Raw genomic sequence first — 22,931 nt, forward strand, 5'->3', positions numbered from 1 at the left:
GACGTCACATTGATGCCTTCCTCCTCCAAGGAATTTTGTTTAATGCACTCGTTGAGGACTTACAGGTCCAGCATCTTTAGTCCTTTTTGAGTCCTGGAGGCAACACATTCCTCATTGACAAATTCTACTTAATCTCACTGATGCTGCTACTTACAAATCAGCCCTCTTTCAATGGGGCTCTCACCAACAAAGGCTCTGGGAGCTGTCCAGAAGAAAATCAACAGCCCTCCTGCTAGGGCTCTCAGAAACTCCTTCACTGCAGACGCCATAACAGCCTCCCCTCGGGCCTCCTGGGGTCTCTGTGCTGCCCAGAAGTTGCCCATGGGCAAGAGATGCAAGAGACTGCCCTTCTCAGCTCCATGCGATACACATTAGAGCGCAAATGGTGACCAGATACTGGGCTTTCCTGCAAACAGAGGATCTCTCAGACCCTGAGCCTGTGACCCTCTGCACCAAGCTGCCCTTGGGTCATGCAAGTAGCATCCCACAAACTCATTACAGCTATGGGGGCCTCCTTGATATAGGATGGAGCCAAACCTAGGCCCTCTGACATATTCCCCCTGTAGGAGGGGTGGCCTCCCCTGTCCTCAGTCCCTTGCCAGATGCTTTTCATCTATCCAAGTGTCAGTGTGTTGTTCTCACCATGAAAAGAATCTTTAAATTTTATAAAACACCAGTACACCAAGTGCTTTCTGACTCAGGAAACATCGTGAAGCACTGGGTCTGGGAAGGTGCCGTGGAGCTTATGGGGGCCCAGGACCTGACCAAAATCTGGGTCTTGGGCAAGAAAGAAGGCAAGTTGGGGATGGATGTGGGTAGGCTGCCACCAAGGTCAGCTCCAAAGGAGAAACTTTGCTGCCAGTCCACATTTGTCCCCTGCATGTCCTGTGTCAGAACCATTGTAAAAGTGCTGTGACAGCCAGGAAGAATAAATCATTCATTAACTCACTCATTTATTCACTCACTCACACACTTGGTTATTCATTCACTCACTCATTCCCTCCCTCCCTCACTCATTCGTAGACTTAGTCGTTCACTTGTTTATCAAACATAGATGCTCCAGCCTATAAGTCTAGAAAGATGATAACATTGTTTTTACCTTGAAAAGCTCCAAAGTGTGTTCTGTGGGTTAGTAAATAATTAATGTAGAAAAAATGCTCGGTGAATAACATGCCACAAGAGGCCTTGAAGGAGCTGTCCCAGGGGTGCAGGAAGGAGAGGTGTGGCGGCCACACAGGTAGTACCCGGGGTCAAGAGGCGTCAAGTGGGAGAGAGGGTGGAAGGCGAATGCACAGATGGACAGAAGGGCAGGAAAGTTCTGGTCACTGTGTGAAGACCTGTAAGTGTCACATCAGACATCAGTTCTAGGGAAAAATGAGTGCACACTGAGGGAATGTTGACTGATCTCTGAGGGAGAGGAAATGTGCATCAATAGAGAATATGGTGATGTTGATTGGAGATTTAAGAAGGTAGGGCAGCCCATGTAACCAGCGCAGATCATGAACCAGACTTTAGACAGTTCAGAACATGGCACCTCCTGACCCTGCTCACAGACCAGCAGTCTCCATGCCAGGACACTGCTGGGGGCGCTGACTCCAAGAGAGCTTGGCATCAAGTGCTAACTGCAGGTTAATTCTCATCGGTGTAAACAAAAGGACCAGCTGTGCTTTCTGAACTAGGCTGGCTTCCAGTTTCTCAGAGGATCTCACCTCATTACCTTATGAGACTTATTTACTCACCCAGCAACTGTTTATTGAGGGCCTTCTCTGTGTCAGCGTTGTTCCAGGCTTGGGGAACAAGGCAGGCATTCCAGAGGGTGAGCATCCATTACACAAGTAAATACTGGACAATTTTCAACAGAATAAAGTGCTGTGAGAAGTGATCAAGGGGACATAAGTGATGTGGGGAGTGTTGGGGAAGAGGGAGAGTTCATCCCCTGACCTTTCCCTTAAGGTTCTTATGGCTGACCAAATAATTAAAAAGGCTGGTTAGCAGGAGAAAATAAAGCAAAGTTTAATGACACGTATACATGGGAGAGACCCAGGGAAACTGAGTAACTCAACAAAATGGCCGAGGTTCTCATCTTAAATACTACCTTCAGCTAAAGACCAAGGAGGATGTTGGGGTGGGGGGAGTCAGCTATGGGAGATTACCAGAAAGCACAATAAACAAGAGTAAGGTTAATATGCAGATTTAAGTCCTTGACTTCAAGGTTATCCCACCTTATTCTTGGCACAGAGAGGCAGATACCTTTACAAATGGAGATTTCCCTTATAAATGTAAATATCTCTCACAAAGGATAACTTCTACTTTTGCTTGGTTTTCAGAGCTTTGATAAGAATGGGCTTAGCAAGGACCCTCCCAGTCTATCCATACCCAGAGTTATCCATGGTGATGGCTTGTCCTGGGGACAGGACTTCTATCTTAAATTCTTTTAGGTAGTTTTGGGGAAGGTCAAACGTTCTTTCTGAGTCTTCTGAGCTTTTACTGTTTTCAGCTGGAAATAATCTGCATACCAGAGTGGTGCATCTTAGGGCAGCCTGCCCTGAACTCCATCAGTCCCCTCCTCTGAAACTTCCCTGGAAGTTTCACATATTAAAAGCTGAGCTGGTGACTGTGGAGAGAGAAATCCAGTTAGTATCTGAGTGGTAAGCAATCTGTAAAGAGAGAAAAGAACATAGATAAGACTGAGGATAAACAGACAGAAAAGAACAAATCGGAGCATATTTCTCCACACTCCATTAAACCAGTTCCCCAATCCTGGAAATAAGTGAGTCCAATAAAATGTGTGAGCTTCGTTTATCTAATGGAAAATGTCAATATTTTCTTTTAACAGATATAAGTTAGATACTACTAGCCCTATTTGATTCACATAAAAGCAACATTTTTCACCAATGATTGCACAAGCTCCTTCCTGCTGGGCAGTCAGTGTATCCAGAGCACGTCGATTCTGGAGCACCACGGAGGCTGGGCTTTCAATCTCTGACTGGAGTATTTTCAAAGTTTGCATAATGGTGTTGAACTCCTGCTCCATTACCATAGAGACTTAAGATCACCTTTTCTAATTCATAATCTCCAAAGCTGGGAAATAAGACTTTCAATGCTGAAAAGAACTTGGAGTTGTGAGACACAAGCGGATTTTCCATGATTTCTAGACTGGCACATTTATGTGGCACAATCTTATTAACAAAGGAACCCAAGTCTGTAATTTGGCTGGCACTTAAGGTGGAGTATTTGGTGACAGAAGGGGCCGGGTATCTGAGTCCACATCACCCTGACCAATTAGGTGGGAATCCTTTATATACTTTGTTGCCACATAAAGTAACATGACCAGTGTGGTTTAAAGACAAGATTAGAATTGAATCTGTAGTTCCCAGGATCTGGAGTATTCCATGACCTTTGCCACTGATACTGTAAGTGCCTGAACATCTCCACTTCCCATGTGCTCCTATCAATCTGTGAGAACAGAACAGATTGCAGAATAGCTGGTACAGGAGGCCTGCAGTCTGATTTTGGCAGCTATAAAGCCTGATCCTGTCACCTGACCAAGTGAGTCCAGATTTATGATCCACCCAATATAGTCTGTGGTATTGGGCAGCTTAACTAATCAGGCAGCTGCGATACCCCAAGTTGTACACCGGTGGCTCGTAAGCCATCCAGAGCACTTGGTGATTTGGCAAATGTTTGTGCCAAAGGGAGTAGTGTTAGAGTCACTTACAATGACAATCCTTGAGTTTCTGTGGAGACTTTCTGGGTCCCAAGTGACTCACCGGGGGAAGAGGCAGAGTGAAGTTGCCCTTGTTGTGGATACCATACCCTGTTGTTCATCCATCATCTGTACTTAGCCCACCGGGTGTTCACATCAGCAGGAACATAGACGAGTTCAGGTTCTTTTGCGCTGCCTAGCTTTTGACATAACCAACAGTCAGACTGATTACTTAGTGTGGCCAGGGCTTGGTAAACTGGCATAAGGGGGTGTTTGGTCTGTGCTCAACCTGTTGAAAAAGAGTTAGTAAAAGCAAGACACAGATTGGAAAAGAGCCCCTAGTGGAAATTAAGAGAGGGGAAGAGGAACTGATAGAGACCAGCACTCTCCAGTCAGCTTTCTAATAAAAGATTAAAAGGAATATGTATTCGTTTAGGTGTTTGTATATGTTTGTGTGTATATATGTGTATAGAGAGTTTTAAAAGTAAGGGAGAGAAAATAGGTGAAGGCGAGTTTTCTTGATCTGGGATCTTTGGAAAAGCTGTTTACTTCGAGATGTCAGTTGCTTCTGGGGCCTGGGTTTTGGCCCTGGAAATCCTTAGTTTAAGGTCACCTGTGGGGACTGTCTCCCACTTGTCTCAGGAATGATGTTCTGGGTCTATTTTGGCGTGGCTTGCATGGATCCAGGAAGATTTTTCCTTTATTTTGATGGCAGTGTAGGTGGTCAGTATGACTTCATAACGTCCTTCCCAGAGAGATGACAGTGTGTGTTTTCTTCTAAAGACCTTGATGTACACATGGCCTCCTGGTTGGAAGAGATGGCAAGGCTTGTCAGAAGGAGGGGGCCATGCCTCTTTTACCTGTTGACGATGTGCTTCAAGTATACTAGTTAATTTTTGTATATAACTAGTCATAGCATCAAATTGTTCACCTAAGTTCCCCCAATATTTCCTCAATCCAGGAATGGAAGGTTTAGCGATGCCAGTAGGCATCAGGTGTCCAAAAACTATTTCAAAAGGAGTCAATCCATGTCTCCTATTTGGAGTATTTCAAATCTTTATATGGGCCAAGGGCAGAGCTTCTGGCCATTTAAGTCCAGTTTCTTGACAGACCTTTCCTAAAGTTCTTTTTATGTCTAGATTTTTAAAGTCCACTTGCACTGCTGACTGAGGGTGATGCGGGATATGAAATTTTAAAAATAACCCCAGAGTTTTTGCAAGCAAGTGTTTTATCTCTGCTGTGAAATGAGTTCCTTGGTCTGATTCAATCCATAAAGGAATGCCAAAATGAAGAATAACTTCAGTTATTAATTTCTTTACCACTGTCATGGCATTTGCATGTCTAGTCAGATAGCATTCAGTCCATCCACTAAACATGCAGACGATAACCAAACAGTGAGAATAGCCTAAAGCTGGGGACAAGTCTATAAAGTCCATTTGGAGTGCTGCCAAGGGCAGCGTGGGCCTGGGAGGACGTCCTGGGGCTCAATGATTTCTCCCAGAAACTTAGTAAGATTTGCAAATAGTGCGCTGGGAAATAAATTGGTCAGAAACTTTGTGGATACCAGGGAAAAACCAACTGTCTTTTAGTTCCTTAGCTATCCCCCGTTTGCACATATGTCCCATTGGTGGGAGGTAAGTGCAAGCCAAAAAGTCAAAAGAAAAGGAGCTACAGGAAGTCCATTTGGCCCAATGTATAATCCATCTGATCATTGTTTGGCACCCTTTTGTATCCAATTGCCTTTTTCAGATTGTGGGGCATTTGCCTGATAGTTAATAATATCAATCAGGGAAAAGGCAGATTTAAACATTGGGTGGAAAAAGGACAGGGGGTCCGTTGTGAACTGCATGCTTAGCAACACTGTTTGCCCTGCCATTTCCTGCAAATATGACATCAGTCTCATTAGTATGGGCTGAACAATGGACAATGGCAATTTTAGAAGGGAGGTGGATAGCTTATAATAATGAAGTGTCCATTAGCAATAAGAGTTCCTGCAGAAGTTAAGAATCCACGGGATTTCCAAATTGTGCCAACAGCGTGGCAGACTCCAAAGACAAGGCATATTTGGAGTCTGTGGAAATAGTGGCGGTTTTTCCTTTTGCTAACGTGCAGGCTCTAGTAAGAGCTATGAGTTCAGCAGCTTGGGCTGATTTTACAGTGGGCAATGAATAATCTTCAAGAGTTTCATGTGGGGAAACTATGGCATAACCAGTTATTATGTTTCCCTGGAAATTTTGTTTACAGGAACCGTCACAAAACAGAAGAAAGTCTGGATTGTCTAAAGGGGTGCCTGAAAGATCCTCTCGTGGCTTTGAGACCATTTCTGTAGTTGCAAGGCAATCATGTGGAATGGAGTGGGGCTCTCCATCATCAGGAAGGGGCAGTGGAGTAGTTGGATTTAAAGTGTTACAACGATGTAAGATGATGGAAGGGTTAGTAAAAGAGCCTGCTCGTAGGTGGTCTGTCGCTGTGTAGAGAGTTGTTGTGTCCTATAAAGTCACAAAATACGGGCACAACATGGGGAACATAGAGATGAGTGCGAGAGCCTAATGTAAGGGTACTGGCTTTGTCAATCAGGGTGGCAGCTGCAGCCACCACAAGTAAGCATGGGGGCATACCTGATGCCACAGGATCTAGTTGGCATGAGAAATATGCTATAGGATGTATTTGAGAGGCAAAAAATTCTCCTAGAATGCCTGCTGCAATTCCATTATTTTCATGGCAGTATAGATGAAAATGTTTGTCAAAATTAGCTAAGCTGAGAGCTGGAGGCATGGGCAAAACTAATTTTAAGGCTTGAAAGGCGTTTAATGCCTCTGAGGGCGAGGAAACAGGCTCTGGAGTGATATCTGGGAGAAGAGCATGCAGAGGTTTAGAAAGGGCCGCAAATTAGGAATCCATTGGTGTCAGTAACCAGCTGCTCCTAGAAATTTACGTAGCTGTTTCTTCGTTTTTGGGAGAGGGATGGATAAAATTGACCCAAGGCGTTTGAGGGTTAGCTTTTGAATGCCTTGAGATATCTCATGGGTGAGATATCTAAGCAGGTAACGTCGCTTGCACCCACTGAAGTTTAGATCTGGAAGCTTTATGGCCTCATTCAGTCAGTGCCTTCAGGAGAATGAGAGTCTGTAAGAGCCCCCTGCTTAGTTTGATTACAGAGTAGAAGGTCATCCACGTATTGAAAAAGAGTGAAACCTTGAGTAAAGGCTACAGAATCCAAGTCAGCTTTAAGGACTTGGGAAAATATTGAGGGGAACTCACAATATCCCTGAGGTATGCGAGTCCATGTTACTTGTCTCCCTTTAAGTGTAAATGCAAAAAGAAGTTGTGAGTCAGGGTGCAAAGGGATTGAAAAGAAAGCTGAGCAGAGGTCAACTACTGTAAACCAGGCTGCATCTGCAGGAATTGAGGTCTGTATGACAGCCGGATTAGGGACCGCAGGGCGCTGAGGAATTACAAAAGAGTTTATGGTTTTGAGGTCTTGTACAAATCTATAGATTTGGTTCCCATCTGAGTCAAATTTGCCTTCATTTTTTACTGGCAAGTTTGGAGTGTTACACGGTGAGAAGTAAAAACTAGTACACCCTGTTGCAAAAGGGAGTCTATTATGGGTGCAATTCCTCACTCAGCATTTCTGGAGAGCGGGTATTGGTCTACTGATGGAAACGGTTTATTCTTTTTCCAAGTAATGTGCACGGGTTTTGCACTAAGAAACAATCCTACCTCATTTGCCTGTGTAGCCCAGAGACTAACTGGGACATATTTTAAAGACTCATCCTCTTCAGAGGAATTTAAATCAGGATGAGTTTTCAACATGGAAAGTAGGAGATTTGGGGTTTGGTTAGAGGGCAGGGAGATAAAAACACTTCTTTCATTACAGTTTATAGTGGCATTAAATTTACATAACAAATCTCTGCCAAAGAGGTTTGCTGGTGAACAGTCAGAGGCGGGGAAGGCATGATGAGTGCTAAGGGGGCCTAAAGATACTGGGGTGGGCTGAGATATGGGCACTGAAATATTTTTCAAATATAGAAGCATTTCCAATTCAAAGGATCCACCATCTGGTCATTGAAGCAGAAGATCTCCATTTGAATATTTATTCCAATAGTGACTCAATCCAATAAGCCTTTTTAAGGAAAGGCCCAGAGGTAACTTTCCAGGCTTAGAATAAATCTTTACTATGGATGCAAGAGGTGTCCCCAGAGAGGCTGCAGATGATATGGTCCCCATGATCCAAAGAATTCATTCCCAAAGATAGAGAAAGTAAAGACCTTCATAGCACAGTTGGTAAGGATGGTGTAGTGAAAACGGTGTCTCTGGTCTCCCACAAGAGTGTGGGATGTCTCCAGTCACAGACCCACTAATCTGCGACACCGGGCAGGCGATAGTGGAATGGGATTTTTCCAGCACTACCAAGCAACAAACGTTAAGATGACAAAAGCCCTTACGGAGTGGGCCCTTTATGACAAAACTCTCCTGAGAGCTTGGCATAGCCTGACAAAGAGAGTTTGGAACCCCAGTCTATTTGCCTGGCCACCAAGGTGCACCCTGGTAAATGTACCTTCGATATGGTGGAGACCAAGGAGAATATTCTCACTGGTCAAGAAGCCAAGTTCTCAGGACATAGAACAAGATGGAAGGGAAATCCTCATCCAGTTTTTTTTTCTTATATGCACAATGACAGCTTTAGCTAAGCCTTGGGTCTCTTGGAGCCAGAATGATACCTAGGGGCAAGGTGCCACAGGGTTGGGGATTGTGTGTGCTTTACAGAGTATCTCGTCATTGCACAGACATTTTCTTGAAGTTGGCAGGGGACCTGTGTCATCTACCCTGTTGTATGACCAACTGATTCTTTCACAGACTTCTTGAGGTGGCGAGCACCCTAATGGCTTTTAACTGCTCGACCTGTGCCTACCAAATTTGTGGCCTTTTGGCTTCCAAGATGCCCTTAGCTACAGCTTCTCACTTCATGTGCATGTTAACCCACAGCAAAGTTTGTCTAAATAGACACCAGGAGGAAAAAGATCTTTAAAACCAAGAGTACTCTACCATATTTACCAGAGTCACTAAAAGCACAAGAAACTAGTTTCCCAAATATTTTCTCTTGCCAATCTAAATTTAGAAAAAGAAAAAAATTCTCACCACTTGCTTCCACCGGACCCCCTCAGACAGAGATTCAGGGAGGCTGACGTGGTAAGAAATGTTATCTTTTGCCAGCTTTCATCAGGCGACCCAGGATCTCCTCATCTGCAGTAGTCCCAAGGAGAAAGCATTTCTTCCAGCCAGAAAAGACAACTTGCCAACCAGTGGGGATTTTGCCAGACTACACCAAAACTGTTGGGGAAGAGGGAGAATTCCCCCCAACCCACTCTTTCCCTTAAGCTTCTTATGGCTGGCCAAATAATTAAAAAGGCAGGTTAGTAGGAGAAAGTAAAACAAAATTTAATAACATGTATACATGGGAGAGACCCAGGGAAACTGAGTAACTTGACAAAGTGGCAGAGGTTCTCATCTTAAACACTAGCTTCTGCTAAAGACCAAGGAGGGTGTTGGGGATTGGGGAAGCCAGCTGTGAGAAATTACCAGAAAGCACAGTAAACAAGAGTGAGGTTAATATGCAGATTTAAATTCTTGTCTTCGGCACTGATAAGAATTTCTAGAGATGAGGTCATCCCCCCTTCTTCCTGGTACAGAGAGAGATACCTTTACAAATGGAGATTTCCCTTATGAATGTAAATGTCTCCTAAAAAGGATAACTTCTACTTTTATTTGGTTTTCAGAGCTTTGATAAGAATGGGCTTAGCAAGGACCCTCTGTGTCTATCCATACCCAGAGTTATCTATGGTGATGGCCTGTCCTGGGGACAGCCTTCTATCTTAAATTCTTTTAGGTAGTTTTGGGGAAGGTCAAATGTTCTTTCTGAGTTTTCTGAGCTTTTATTGTCTTCAGCTCAAAATAATCCACATACCAGAGTGGTGCATCTTGGGGTGGCCTGCCCTGAACCCCATCAGGAGGAAGGGGCTTCTGGAGTGGGCATGTCAGGGAAGGTCTCTCTAAGAGGAGATCATGTGACTGAGTCCTCCAGGAAGAGGTGTTCCAGGTGGAGAGAGCACAAAGGCCGTGACATGAGGACAGGATCCTCAGTCTGAGGAGTGGAGAGGAGGGGTGGTGAGACCTGAACAGCCCAAACAACTGAGATGAGGTTGGGTGGGCAGGGGGGAACCACACAGTGCTGCGCAGGAGAGGTCATCAGAAGGTGGTCAGCACAGGCTGGAAGTGACCTGAGCATAGCTTGAGAAGTCTCCTCCAGACTAGGAAGGAGGCTGTGCAGTGGACATAGGCAGGGAGGCCTCAGGCTTGGACCAGGGGGGTGAGGGAGCAGGAGAGAATGGACAGATGGGTGAGATCTTTTGGAGACTCCATGGGTTTGGTGCAAATCTGATGAGTGGAAATTATGCTGCTTGATGGGTGTCTGCAGGCCTGGTTTAGAGCAGGAGAGAGGTGACTTCTGGCTTCAATCTCACTTCTGCTTCATAGGACTCAATATGCCCTACTTTCCCACCACCCTGACAGTCCCCATGGCCCCCATATTTGAGCCAATCTCCTCATTCAGTGACATAAATGTACTCCTTATCACTCCCTCCCTCACTCAGAAGTGAAGACCTGAGCCAGTGGTTTTCAGGTTGTAAGTAGCATCAAATTATGGTAAGAAAAGTATTCCAATTTCAATTTTTTAAAGAAATCATTCTTTTTATTTTATTATTAGTTCAAATGAAACCCAAAAAGTACAAAATAGTGTATGGAGAAAAATAATGTTTCTTTCCCCCTCTCTCCCCCAACCACCCACTGGGCCTCTCAGGAGGCAACTGCTGCTACCAAGTCCTTGTGCATGTGTCCAAAATATCCCAGGCATCTAACAGCAGGTTCTAGAGCAGTGGGGGAAGTCTGGACTATTCAGGGAATGTTGCTGGGACAATGATCCATCATCTGCAAAAATGAAATTGGATCTCTACCTTCACCACACACAAATGTCAGTTCTATGTGGATTGAAGTCCTAAAGGAGAAAAGAAAAACCATGATCTTGGGATAGGGAAGAATTTCTCAAGACACAGAAAACACAAACCATAAGAGAGAAGCCTGTTATAGTCAGCCATTAACAACAAACAAACTTCTGTCCCAGGAGTCACAGACTGGGAAAAGACATTTGCAAAACAGAAAGCTGTCATAGGACTAGTACTTGAAAATATAAAGAACATCTATAAATATCATCTCAGATCCCTTGGATGAGCAAAATTTAAAGAACTCGACAATGCTAGGTGTTGAAGACATGGAGTGACAGGATCCCTAGCCTGGGGAGGGAGAGTCAGTTCACCCCACTCCACAGGGAGCTGCAGATGAGGCTATACCATGAGGGCCAGACGGTCTCATCCTTTTCATGCTGTCATTTTGGCTACATCTCCTCACTTTCTCAGGCCCCGATGGAGGCCCTGGTTTGGCCACAGAATCTTCTGGAATGTTATCCTGCTATTTGGTTTTCATGGTATCTATTTTCAAGCTCCTTTCTATATAAGGAGGATGATGCTGTTTTTCCTTTTATAAAGGTGACAAAGTTTCCACTTAGAAAGTAACACTCTTGGTCAGAGGATTCTGGGAAGATAGTGGAGTAGGAAGCACCAAGAATCTGTCTCCCCACCTGGACAACAACTGCAGTGGCAGAATCTGTCTGATGTTACTATTTTGGAACTCTAGAATCATGAAGGTTTGCAACTTCCAATGGAAGACTTGGGTAAGACTTCAATACCCCACTCACAATAATGGATAAAACAACAAGACAGAAGATAAGTAAAGAAATAGAGGACTTAAATGGTACAATAAACTAAACAGATCTAACAGGCATATACAGAGCACTCTATCCAACAACAACAGAATACACATTCTTCTCACATGCACAAGGGACATTGTCCAGGATAGACCATATGTTAGGCCACAAGTTAAATCTCAATAGATTTAAAGAGATAGATATTATACAAAGTATCTTCTCTGATCAAAACAGGATGAATTTAGAAATCAGTAACAGAAGGAAAAGTGGAAAATTTATAAAATTGTGGAAATTAAACAGTACACTTTTAAACAATCAGTAGATCAAAGAAGTCACAAAGGAAACTAGAAAATACTTAGAGATGAATGAAAACTGAAACACAACATACCAAAAGTTATAGCAGTGAAAGAAGCCCTGAAGGGGAAATTTATAGCTCTATACAGTTACATGACAAAAGAAGATCTCAAATCAACAACCTACCTTTACAACCTAAGGAACTAGAAAAAGAAGAACAAACTAAACTCAAAGTTAGCAGAAAGTAAGAAATAATAAAGATTAGAGCAGAGATAAATGATATAGAGAATAAAAACACAATAGAAAAAATCAATGAAATCAAAAGTAGCTCTTCAAAAAAATCAACAAAATTGACAAACCTTCAGCTAGATGGACTGAGAAAAAAAAGAGAGATGACTCAAAATACAAAAATCAGAAATGAAAGGGGGGACATTACTACCAACTCTACGGAAATAAAAAGGATTATAAGAGAGTATTATGAACAATTCTACACCAACAAATTGGATAACCTAGATGAAATGGACAAATTTCTAGAAACACAGAATCTACCAAGTCAGAATCATGAAGAAATAGAACATCTGAATAGAGCTGTGACTAGTAAGGAGATTGAATAAGTAATCAAAAATATCCCAAAAAAGAAAAACCCTGGACGTGATGGCTTCACTAGTGAATTCTACTAAACATTTAAAGAAGAACTACGACCAAGTCTTCTCAAATTTTCCAAAAAATTGAAAACAAGTGAATACTTCCAAACCCATTCTATGAGGTCAGCATTCCCCTGATTATCAAACCAGACAAAGACACCACGAGAAAACTATAGACAGACATCACTTATGAACATTAATGGAAAAATCCTCAATGAAACACTAACAAACAGAATTTGGCAGCATATTAAAAGGATTATACACCATGATGAAGTGGGATTTATTCCTGGAATGCAAGGATGGTTCAACATCTGAAAGTCAATCCACGTAATACACTACAATAACAGAATGAAGGAAAAAAAAAAAAACACATGATGATCTCAGCTGATGCAGAGAGAGCATTTGACGAAATTCTACTCCCTTTTAATGTAAAAATCCTCAACAATCTAGGAATAGAAGGAAACTACCTCCACATAATAAAAGCCATCTATGAAAACCCCACAGTGAACATCTTACTCAATGGTGAAACACTGAAACCATTTCCCCTCTAAGATCAGGAACAAGGTAAGAATGTCAGGTTTAACACTTCTATTCAATCTAGTACTAGAAGATCTAGCCAGAGCATTTAGGCAAGAAATAGAAATAAAAGACATTCAAATTGGAAATGAATAAGTAAAATTACCTCTGTTCGTAGACAACATAATCTTATATGTAAACAACTCTAAAGATTCCACCAAAAAATTGTTAGAACTAATAAGTGAATTCAGCAAAGTAGCAGGATACAAAGTGAACACACAGAAATCAGTTGCATTTCTATACACTAACAATGAACAATCTGAAAAGAAAATTACAAAAATAATTTCATTTACAATAGCATCAGAAAGAATAAAATACTTAGGAATTAACTTAATCAAAGAGGTGAAAGACTTGTACAATGAAAACTGCAAAACATTGCTGAATGAAATTCAAGAAGATAGAAATAACTGGAAACACATCCAGTTTGGAAGACATCCACATTCCATGGTTTGGAAGACTTGACATTAAAATGTCAGTACTACCCAAAGTGATCTACAGATTCCATGCAATTCCTGCCAAAATCCCAATGATGTTTTTTGCTGATATTGAAAAACCCGTTCTAAAATTCATCTGGAATCTCAAGGACCCTGAACAGCCAAAACAATCTTGAAAAAGAAGACCCGAACTGGAGGACTCCCACTTCCTGATTTGAAAACTCAGTACAAAGCTACAGCAATCAAAGTAGTGTGGTATTGGCATAAAGACAAACATATAGACCCTTACCTAACATGATATACGAAAATTAACTCAAAATGGATCAAAGATATAAACATAAGAAATGGAGTTCTTTGAAGAAAACATAGAACAAAAGCTTCATGACAGTGGATTTGGCAATGATTTCTTGGATAGAACACCAATGGTGCAGGCAATCAATGAAAAAAAATGGGCAAATTGGACTTTATGAAAATTAAAAACTTTTGTACATCAAGAGACACTATCACAGAATAAAAAGGCAGCCCACAGACTGGGAGAAAATATTTGCAAATCATATACCTGATGAGGAATTAATATCCAGAATATAGAGAGGATTTCTATAACTCAACAATGAAAAAGCAAACAACCCTATTCAAAATGAGCAAAGGATTTGAATAGACATTTCTCCAAATAAGATTTTCAAAAGACTAATAAGCACATGAAAAGATGCTCAGCATCACTAATCATTAGGAAAATGCAAATTGAAACCAAAATGAGAAACTACCTCACACTAATATAAAAACAAAACAAAACAGAAAATAAGTGTTGGTGAGGATGTGGAGAAATTGAAACCCTTGTGCCCTGTAGGTGGGAATGTGAAATGGTGTAGCCAGTATGGAAAACACTACAGTGGTTCCTAAAAAAATTAAAATTAGAACTACCACATGACCCAGAAAATCCACTTGTGGGTCTATACCAAAAGAATTGAAAGCAGTGTCTTGAAGAGATATTTGTACACCGATGTTCTTAGTAGCATTATTCACAGTAGCTAAAATGTGGAAGGAACTCAAGGTCCACCCACATATAAATGGATAAACAAAATGTGGTCTACACCTACAATGGAATATTATTCAGCCTTAAGAAGGAAGGAAATTCTGATACCTGCTACAGCACGGATGAACCTAGAGGACATTATGCTAAGTGAAATAAGCCAGTCACAAAAAGACAAATACTGTGTCATTCCACTTACATGACATACTTAGAGTAGTCAAAATCATAGAGACAGAAATTAGAATGGGGGTTGCCAGGGTCTAGAAGGAGGGGAGAATGAGCAGTTATTTTTTAATAGGTACAGAGTTTCAGTTTTACAAGATGGAAAGAGTTATGGGATGGATGGTGGTGATGGTTGCACAACAATGTGAATGTGTTTAATACCACTGAACTGTACCCTTACAAATGGTTAAGATGGCAAACTTTATGTTAAGTGTATTTTACCACAATAAAAAAAAAAGTGTCTTTTTTAAGTAGAGTTGTTGGGCAATTAATGAGACAACATACGTAAAATAGTGAGCACACGGAAACACTTGAGTAGAAGGGATCACGTATTGTCCATATAATTAGTTAGCAACAGCGCATTCCCACATCTTATCACCAGAAAGATGTCAGCCTCTTTTGTGAACTACAAGAGATCCCTGGAGAGGGAAAGAGAATCTGTGATTTAGCTGGTCCTGGCCTGGTTGTAGAGGAGGAGCCTGGGGGCTGGGAGGGGCTCCCACAGATGGCAGTGGGGGGTGGGGGCAATGGCAGGAAAGTGTGAGCAGGATGTGGGGGGTGGGGAAGCAGAGGTGTAAGGAGCAGGGGAAGGTAGTCATGCTCCCCCTCCTCTGCCTCCCAGGGCAGGACTCAGAGGCCTGCGGGGTGCAGTTGTAGGTGGGTGAGAGGACCCAGCCCCCCTGAGTGGGTGGTGCTGGAGTAGGAGGCAAGAGGTTTCGATGGAGGCAACATGGAGCCTTCTGGGCTGAAGGCAGCTACTCAGGACCCCAGGAAACCAGGCCTGACCCAGGGCAGAGCCCAAGGGGCTGCCAGTGGCAATTCTGCTTCTATCCCTACTTCACAGCTTAGTGGGCCCTCATTTACCCCCACTGGCCCAAAACGTCACTCAAGGGTGAAATGTCCAGAGCAGGCTGGCCCGGTGACTAAGGCCTGACGAGGCAGGGGAGGAGGCACCCATCTGCCACCCTGGGTGTCACCTGGTCCACGTCATGACGTGGTACCAGCTGATGGCACAGTGGGAGCAATGCAGGTGAACCACGGAAGAAGCGAGTCCACCAAGGGCAGGTTCCTACTGGAGCTGAGACTTCATTTGCTGGTGAAGATTCTGGGACTTTCTGGAATTGGTTTTCCTTCCCTAGCATTGCAAGGTCATGAGGACCCCATCTAAGAGCTCCAAGTCAGGCAGGGGTGACTCTCACACGGGTCATTCTCTGGTTTAGTTCTCAGCTGCCGACTGTGGGGTTGGCTCCCATGGCCTTCCCATCTTCTGAGTTACAGGAATTCATGGTTGGTGGCTCCTGCAGTGACCGGAACAGAAACTTCCACTTGCTGAAAGAGGAAGAGACAGAAACATCCTCAGGCCCAGGTGGTGACCGCCAGGAAATGAGCTGGGATGCTGGTTTGTGAGTGAGAGCCAGAATGTTCTCTAATGGAATCTGTGTCCAAGTAGGGGAGAAGACTTTTCTTCCGAGAGTGAAAAGGCACTAACGCATGTCATGGTGATGAGTCCCGGGGGAATTCTGTGAGCGTCTGTTAATAGCACCTTCCACATCTGAAGTTTCCCTCATGGTAGGCCCTGCAAAGGGCACTCGACACACATTGTCTCCTTGAATCCACAAGTAGCCTGTGAGAGGGGGATGACTACAGACATTTTATAGAGGAGAAAACCGGGGCACAGAAATCAGGTAATCTGTCTGAAGTTGCACAGCGAGTAAGGAGCAGAAGGGAGATTTTAACCCGGGTCCTAAGTTCACTCTCTATAGTCTGAGGGCTCTCAAGGTCTCTGTTGTATATTCAACACGGGGCCAGAGGGAGGATGAGGATTGTGATAACATCAGAGGCGCAGCCCTGACCCAGTGTGTAGCTGTCTCTGTGGAAGGCGATATGCAGAAGAGAACACCAGAAGAGAAAGTTCAGAATGACCAGATGCCCCAATGCTCAGCTCCTTCCTTCGGGAAGGAACCCAAGGCAAGAGGGCTGTCACAGCCGATGACCTGAGGGAGCCCAAGGGAGCAAAGAGCTTGGGGCGTCCATCAGCCGGGCCCCCAGGCAGGCCTCCTTGTCCCTGGTCTCAGGTGTGTGACCAGCTCTGACAGTCACACCTCCAGCCTGACTCTGAGAGGTTGGGGCCACTTAGGGGAAGGGAGAAGAAAAATGACATTTCAGAAGTGGGGGGCTCTGACATCCAAGGTCTCCTGCCCCAGCTAGCTGGCTCTGCCTCCTGTAGGAGTCCCGGCATGGCAGAGCAGAGGGACCTCCTCTGGTCAGCAGGCTGGAGCCACCAGGTGCTTTCCTTTAATGTGTTTTCCAATTACAAGTTCTGTATTCCATGTCCACCATTTAAGGGAAAGTGACATCTCTTTCCCACCCTTAGCCCCACCTCTCCCTCATCCACCAATCCTCATCCCCAGAGGGAACCACTGTGAAAAGTGTGGCTTCTGTCCTCCCAGGTACTTATTTATCTATGCATTTACACGCACATTTTCTTAAAAGAGAAACATGGATTATACCTTATGTAGTGGCCTCCAATTTCCTCTCAAAAAGATGTTCTCCTGGCCATCCTCCTGTGTCACCACATGGATGTCCACTACCCCTTTTCCAGTGCTGGCGTGGTCTCCCACAGTATGGACACAGACCTCGTGTGTCTGGGTGACTTGTCCTATGCTGAGTGGATGTGGCCACAAAGCCTCTTGAGAATGGGTTGTCCTTTCCCTCAGAGCTCCTCCCTCTGAGCCACTGATCAGAGGTGGGGGAGGTGGGGAGAGGATGTCGTGTCTCAGAGAACATGGTCGTGCCAGGATCCTGGTATCTCTGATGTCTAAGGGGTTTAGGGGAGACGTTGGATCTGAGAGGTTATGGGGTCTGGGAAGCGATGGTTTGGGAAAATGGTGGGGTCTGGGAGGTCTTGGGTCTCCAAGGTGATGGGTTTGTGAGGAGATGAGTCTGGGAGGTGATGGGGTCTGGGAGGTGATGCAGAGGTGGTGGGGTCTGAATCATCTCCCATGATGCAATGGGCAGCTCTGCACAGTCAGGTCTGCTCCCAAACCAGCTGAGTTGGTCAGATGAGGGTCCAGCCCTCCTCCCCACAGGCTGTGGTTGCCGTCCACCCTCTTCCACCAGGCTGTTTCCTGCACACCTCTGGGGTGCACCTCTCTGGAGCTTCATCTTCTATCAACTGGGTGAGGCAGCCATGGGTCCCCTCTCTTCCTTCCAAGGGCTTGGCTGCTCTGAGTCATAGACCAAGACCCAGGGCAGCCAAGAGCTTTTCCTTCCTCTTCCTTTAGGACACACTTTATGTCACAGTTGGCAAGCTTAGGAAACCAATAGACACAGCCCCCATGGACTCTGAGGGTTCCTCAGCTTTCCAGAAGCCTGCCTGCATGCTTCACTTTCCTTCCCTCCTTCCTTCTCTCCCTTCCCTCCACTCTCTCTCCTTGTCCTTCAACACTCACTCACTGCTCCTCCCATGGACCAGGCACTGTGTTCAGCACTAAGCACTGAGAGATGAATCAGCATGTCCCTACTACTCTCCATAAGAACATGGCATTCTTCTTTGTACCAAGTTCCATACACCATTTGGTTGAGGTTCTATGATTTTATTGTGTTTTCTGATCTCATGCTGTTCCAGATCTCCAGGCTCCCAGGGCCAATTCAGAGACCTCTGGGCTGGTCCCTGGATCCCTGTTTCTTTTGGCACTGTTCCAAGCTCTTGGCACTGACCAAGCATCCCGAGGACTGAAGACACGTGGGCACCTGCTGGACTCCCCTCTCTTCCCCCAGAGAGGACCTCACACTGGCCTTGGCAAGGGCCTTGATGGCCCCCACCCTGGAAAGCTGGCAGGAACAGTGGCCTCACTTCCACCACCGAGGGTCCCATATGCAGATCCCTCTCTGACCTGGTTACCTGTGCTCTGACAGCTTGGGTCTCTGAATGAATGGACAAATCTTGAGGCTGAATGAATGGACAAGTTACTAGGCGGAAATAGAAGGTCAGAGAGGTAACAAGTCTGCCTCCCCATGAGTTCTAAAAGATCGTATGCAGAGACAAAAATAGTTGCCTTGATTTGGAAGAATCAGGGGGCATTAGTACAATTTCCTTTTCTACATTTCTAAGTGTAAGTGTATCATCTCCAACAGAAACCAGAAATGCTAAGAAAAAGAACAGAGAGCCAGACAGGGCCCACTGGTGCAGTAGGTGGGAGGGTAAATGTTCCCCTCACTCTCTCAATGACTGGAGGGCAGGTGGCTTCTCTAGAAGGTGGGCTCCTGGTCATCCATGAGGGGTCAGTTCCCATGGGGAGGCCTTTGGAGGAAGCCCAGGTAGAAGGATGAGTTTGAGAGTGAAAGGCTGGGGCCAAGGCTGTTCCAGGATGCATCTGCTAAATTCTGATATTCACTCAACAACTGCTTCCCCGTCTAAGAAGCTCGCTGTGTGGCAAAGGCTCTCTGAAGGGTGTTGTAGATGAAACCTGGAAGGAAAGTGCTTAACTCGGGAGCAGCCAGCCCAGCCCCAACCTGCTGAGGCTGCATTCCGAGGACCCACTAGCCCAGCCCTGCTCTGCGCCTCTCATGTTTTGGGCAACTTGGGCCAAATTCCTGGTGCACCTCACTGGGCAGGTCGTGAGCTCTCAGGCAGAGGTGCAGGGTCCGGCCCCTCTCTGGGGCAGACGGAATGAGCCCATTACTCTCAGGGCCAAAGAGGGGAAATGACTAAGCTTGATGGATGCTTTATACTCTTTGAATTTTGCCTCTTTCTCCTGAGCCCAGCCTGCCCTTGGCCTTTCCAGCTCTGCCCCAGGAGCCCCCCTGCTCCCCACAGAGATCAAAGGCTCTCGGCCTCTGGGACTCATCCATGCTGCTCCCCTGGCCTGGCATGTCCCTTCTCCCTCTTCTCTGCACAGGCCCTCCTCAGACTGCCCTGTGGGCATCAACCTGTCTTCTTCTTCCAGAACTCGCTGCCTGTGCCCATTTCCTTCTGCCCTGGGCTCCCGTGGCTGCCCCCGTTCTCCCTCCCGCCCCTCCCCGAGTGCCTCTGACTCTCTGATGGATTTCCTTATTTACACTGCAGCCCTGCAGTGTGGGGAGCAGGGCCCAGTGCTCCTCCAGGAGATGGCCTGGGGCCTGGCACAGGCTGCTCCTCTGTAGGGAAGGATCTCTCTCCTCCCCCTAGTTAACCACTGCTCACCCACTCAGGGGTGACCTCCTCCCACAAGCTCCCTGACTCCTAGGCCAAGCCAGGCTGTGCAGGTGGATGCTCTTGGGGCTCCTTCCAGCACCAGACCTCATTACACATTTATTATGCGGGTGTGTGATTGGTCCTGTCTCCTGCCCCCTGTGATAAGCTTCAAAAAGACAGGAGTCATGTCTGCCCTGTTCCCACTGCCCGGCACTTACTGCACTGGCGCTGACGGGGCGTTGAGGGCAGGGGCCTCTATTACTGCTACATCCTCAGTGCACCCAAGAGGTGCTCAGAAATGGGGGCCTGTCCCCACCCCAACCTGGGTGTGGGATGACTGGCCGTGTGCCTCCTCTCAGCGTCTGGCTGCAGAGACGGGAAAGCGCCCAGTGCAGGCCCAGCCCAGGTGTCTACTGACTCTGATGTGCTGTCCCTTCTGGATGGAGCTTGCCTAGGGAGCAGGGACTCTGTCTCCCCTACTCGCAGACCCTCCCCCTCTGTTCCTGTCCCTGAGACACCAGACACCACCAGCCCCTGCTGCGTGCTCAGGTCTCGAGCTTGGTGATGACTCTCTCATGAGGAAGTGCCGAGTCTCCCTGGGACTAGAGACATGAGCCTAGAAGAGGTTGGGAACAAGCGAGAACAGTCACACGTGGTGGCTCATTGTCACTGGGGGCAGCAGGGCACAGGTGCCCCATCGGCCCATCACAGGACAGCTCCTGGTGAGCAATCACTCGTTGCCTCTGGTTTCAAGTGAGTGGATTTTATGCAGTAGGCACAGAGGCAGTGGGGACAGTCCACCTTCTGGAGTCAAGAGGTCTGGGTTTCCTCCATGTGGCCTGGGCACATTCCCTTCCCATCTGAGCCTGTAGGGTGGGGTGACAGCTACCAGAAAGGCTCTGTGGGGTTAATGAGGTCATGTGGGCAAAGTGCCTATGGTGGGTCTGGGCACTTAGTAGGCCCTCAGCACTGCTGTCTCCCCTCTGCCCTCCTAGAGTCAAGGAGTGGGGACCATCATTAGTCCATCATCCCAGCAGGTGCCCTTGTTGCTTCCTGCCAGGAGTGGAAATCCAGGGCTGCGGGAGACTGTTAAATAGATACAATCCCTCCAGGTCAGCATTGGCCCAGGGTAGCTCTCTGAACTCGGGCCTTCACCAAGCTTCCCCATCCATAAATGGGGATAATGACCTCCGACCTTGTGTCCCCAGTCAGGGGAGGGAAGGTCCAGAGCCCTGTCAGCTGGGCAGAGATGCCTCAGGGATCCAGTGCCCAGAGCCACCTTTGAGATGACCACGAAGGCTGGATTTGGGTGGCTGCCGATGGTCTGTACGGAACATGGCATTTGATTGCAATTGTCCATCTTCAGCACGGTTCTTTTTCTTCATTTCTGTATTGTTTGAATTTTTTTCCAGCTTTATTGAGAAATAATTGACAGACATCACTGTATTAGTTTAAGGTGTACAGCATGATGGTTTGATATACATATAAATGTGAAATCATTGCCGCAATAGGTTAGTTAACATCCATCATCTCATAGAGATACAATAAAAAGAAAAGAAAAAACCTTCTCCTTGTGGTGAGAGCTCTCAGGATCTTCTCTCTTAACAACTTTCCTGCGTCTCATCCAGCAGCGTTCACTGTGGTCACCCTGCTGCACGTTACGTCCCTGGGCCTTGTTCATCTCATAACCGGAAGTTTGTACCCTGTGACCACCCTCCTCCAACCCTCTCCCCCAACCCCCTCCTCTGGGAACCACGAGTCTGATCTCTTTTTCTATGAGTTTGATGGGATTGTTGTTTTTTGGTGTGTTTTTTAGATTCCACATATGAGTAAGATCATGCAGTATTTGTCTTTCTCTGCCTGACTTACTCCACTTAGCATATTGCCTTCAAGGTTTATCTATGTTGTCAGAAATGGTAGGATTTCCTCGTTTTTTTTGGCTGAATTTTATTCCCTTGTATGTATATACCACGACTTCCTTATGGATCATCCGTCCATTAAGCATGGTCTTAATCAAGGGCTCGCAGCTGTGGGGGCACAGCGTCACTCAGGGTCAAGGCCGAGCTCCACCACTCACAGCTGTGTGGCCTTGGGCAGCTACTCAACCTTTCTGAGCCTCCATCACCTCATCAGTAAAATGGGAGTCAGTCCACAGATGCCAAAGTAAACCACACCTACTGTTATTTACTGGCAAGTCCTGCCCCAGGAATCTTTCCCTCAACACGTCCATATCCCCTAATCCTTCTCCCACCCCCAATTCCCTCCACCCCCAAGCCAGAGATGACATCTTCCACTCTCAGGCTGGCACAACAATCGTCACTTTCTAGTTCCTCCTTTGCAGAAATCCACCCTAGGCCATATTATTATTTTGACAGAAGCCCAGACCCATCCCAGACTGACCCCCACAGTCACAGCCACTTTGCTGCTAGGAAGACCGAGGACACTACAATGAGTTACTATTGGCTGAGGTGGTTTTTTCATATCCTGCTGGAAACCAAAGTGTGGTCTTGGTCTCCCTATAAATATGAACCACCTAAATCATCAGCTGGCAGCCCACAGCACCCTGGGGAAGCTCTGTGACATGAAGACAGACCCGTCTCTACTGACAATACTCTCCGTTCACACAGAGTCATTCCACTTCCTCCTCAGGCGGTCAAGCACAGACAAGGCTGGGTCCATCCTGGCAGTGGATGATATGTACTGAGCACCGTGTGTGGGCTGGGGTCTTGGTTGGGCACCGAGGACGTGATATGGCAGGAGGGAGACAGGCGGATAGGGTGGGGGGGGCTGCCCTGCAGAGGGTGGAGTGTGATCAGGAAGAGGAACATCCAGCAAAGGATTGAGGTGAGATGAGGGTCACAGAGAAAGGGACCTTCCTAAATCCTTTGTGGCCTCTTAGGCCTTCTCACAGGAGGGCTGGGGCCGCTCAGCTTCACTGGGCTACACCAGGGGGCTGTGCCTTCTCCCCAGAGTCTCAGCCCAGCCTGAGGAATTCAGCAACACAGGTTTGAAACAGCAGAAAACCCAACC

Source organism: Ceratotherium simum, chromosome 40, assembly GCF_057802395.1.
Source record: "Ceratotherium simum simum isolate JZ-2026a chromosome 40, ASM5780239v1, whole genome shotgun sequence".
Classification (NCBI taxonomy): Eukaryota; Metazoa; Chordata; class Mammalia; order Perissodactyla; family Rhinocerotidae; genus Ceratotherium; species Ceratotherium simum.